The 2,809-nt window shown below is 39.8% G+C and overlaps 1 pseudogene; it reads right to left on the reverse strand.

Annotated features, from left to right (window-relative positions):
- Positions 1-1,534: 1,534 nt before the first annotated feature.
- Positions 1,535-2,456, reverse strand: LOC118574612 (annotated as a pseudogene).
- Positions 2,457-2,809: the final 353 nt, after the last annotated feature.

Raw genomic sequence — 2,809 nt, forward strand, 5'->3', positions numbered from 1 at the left:
ATGGTCTGTTATTCCTTGTTCTCCCTTTCTGTTCTTGATCCAGCTGAGATCTCCTGCTCCCCTAAGCTTTCTTTCCCTCAAATCTTGCCCTTCATTACTCCCACTGTCATCCAGGTTGTTCATGTAGATCTCATCCATTTCTCTGTCATTGGGTGATCCTTGGGTCTTTCCTAGGGTCCCGTTTTCTAGGTAGCCTCCCTGGAGTTGTGTAGCAGTCTAGTCATGTTTGTTTTACATCTAGTATCCTCCTATGAGTGAGTACATACCATGTTTGTCCTTCTGAGTCTGGGTTACCTCACTCAGGATGATTTTTTTCTAGATCCATCCATTTGCCTGCAAACCTCATGATGTCATTGTTTTTCTCTGCTGAGTAGTACTCCATTGTGTATATGTACCATCTTTTCTTTATCCATTCTTCAGTTGAAGGGCATCTAGGTTGTTTCCAGGTTTTGGCTATTACTAGAACTAAACAGAGAATTCTCCACAGAGGAAGCTCAAATGGCTGAAAGACATTTAAGGAATTATTCATTATCAATTATTCGGGAAATGCAAATCAAAATGACTCTGAGATACCACCTTACACCTGTCAAAATGGCTAAGATCAAAAACACAGAAGATAGCTTATGCTGGAGAGGATGTGGAGCAAGGGGAACTCTCCTCCACTGCTGGTGGGAATGCAAGTTTGTACAGCCACTTTGGAAATCAATATGGCGCTTCCTTAGAAAATTGGGAATCCATCTCCCCCAAGACCCAGCTATAGCACTCTTGGGCATATACCCAAGGAATGCTCAATCATACCACAAGGGCATTTGCTCAGCTATGTTCGTAAAAGCAAGTAAATTTAACTATCATTAGTTAGGGGCAGTTGCATACAGTTTTATGTAGTAAATACATAAAATTACCTATTTGAACAGAACTAGCAAATTCAAAATAGTGGTTAAACCTGAATAGAAGGAAGAATGGGATTAATGAAGAATACATGCAATTCGTCAGGTATATCCCTAATTTATTCATGGGATATTTATTCTTTGACATGTTTGTTATTGCTCATGACAAAAAGTAAATGAACGTCAAGCTACCCTTGGAACAGGAGTAATATAACAAAGTCAAAGTACTGCAATATCCCTCCATCCATTTTGTTAAAATCAGGGAATGTTACTATTTTTAATTCTGTCTTCTTAAATTAGTCAAAAATTAATGCTTTAAGGATTTGTGCAGTTAATGGTACCTGCAACCAAGTGGTCAATCACTAGGAAATTGTTGGCTACTTTTCCTATAATTCAGAGCTTCTAGTGGGTATGCACTAAATCTCATTATTTAAAAATTCTGAGGGGACTTTAGAACCTAAGAGAGGCACACATAACATGGTGGGAAATAGGCTACTTAAATAATATGTGAAAAATGATGGTTAACATAAAGGACAAACAGAATACCTATGTCATAATCTTTGGCAAAATCAAAGGTAAATTTAAAAGGCTCCATTAGGTAGAGGTAAATAAAGTGAAATCAACCCCTGCTGTGTTCTTGATTTGACCTATACCTTGTTTGGTTCCCCTGGGTTATATGAAGAAAACATAGGGATGTTTCAGATCTCCTCCTCTGACAAACAGCTTCTCTGGATCTCATCTTCAGGGATACATACTGCTCAGGTGGAAAATCAATAACTTTTGCAACATAGTGACTGGGGCCTTTACCCTGTGCTTCCTGTTTTCCTTTGTCCTGGAGTAGTGATGGGTTCTCAGCTAAGCATGCCACTATCACCCACTGATGTAGCTGAGACCATCAGTGGGAATCAAAGGGTTCACCTCTCATATGTTGGAACTCTTCAAGACATTTTTTCATTTTAGTCTTGTGGTAAAAACTTTCCAGGTTGTTCATGGGATCACCTTTGTTCTTCTTTGGGGGTTCATCTTGGTAATGAGTCTTAGGGAAGGAGTGACAATCAGTTACCTGAAATAAAGACTTTTCAATTTCCATTTCTTGCCGGGTCAGCTGTTTGCTCTTTGAAAACCTCTGTGGCAGGCAAAGGATGCTCTGGCGCTCTGAGATCCTTTCTTCAATATCTTGAAGCCATTTCTGTATTGCTTCAGGAGTTGCCCTCAGATTTGTCCTCTTTTCACCTGAAATATGGCTTTTCCAGATCAATATTTCTGTTTCATTGAGCCATAGTCTCCCGAGAGAAGCAGTTTCCTGGTCTTTTTCATGAAGTTTCTGGAACTGGGACAAAGTCACTGTACCAGCTGCTTCCTTCCCAAAGGGCTTGTACATAGTACTGGGGCAAAGCTCTCTTTCTTAGAGACACATTCTTCAATGGAGACAGAGGTATTAAGTTGATGTTGAAGGAGGCTCTTCAGCTGTCTCTCACCTTCTGTTTCCAGCTCTTCCAGTACATGCTCTTCATTCTTCACACAGCTATTTACCCACTTTGTGTTTCCACAGGCCCTTCTGGTAGCCATTTGTTTATGGGAAGGTTGGGGCGCATGTACTCCTTGAGTTTGAAATAGCTGCAATCACATCCTGTGTGTCACTTCTCCAATTACCAAAGACCGCAGTTGTTTTGTTGTGCTCCCAATCCGTATTTACACTCCTCATGTTTATACTCTGTACACAGACTTGCAATAATTTGAAATTTATCCTATTGTATATTCCCTCACCCCAGCGCTGCTCATGGTAAACTTTTTAAGAGAGAGAGAAAGGACTCTCCTAAATATGTATGGCTATCTATATTTATAGCTATATATATTTCTGGGTCATATGATCTCTGTCATAATTACTCAACTTTGTGTATGCATATGCATCTCCACTTTAT

The sequence above is a fragment of the Onychomys torridus genome, chromosome X, assembly GCF_903995425.1.
Source record: "Onychomys torridus chromosome X, mOncTor1.1, whole genome shotgun sequence".
NCBI lineage: Eukaryota > Metazoa > Chordata > Mammalia > Rodentia > Cricetidae > Onychomys > Onychomys torridus.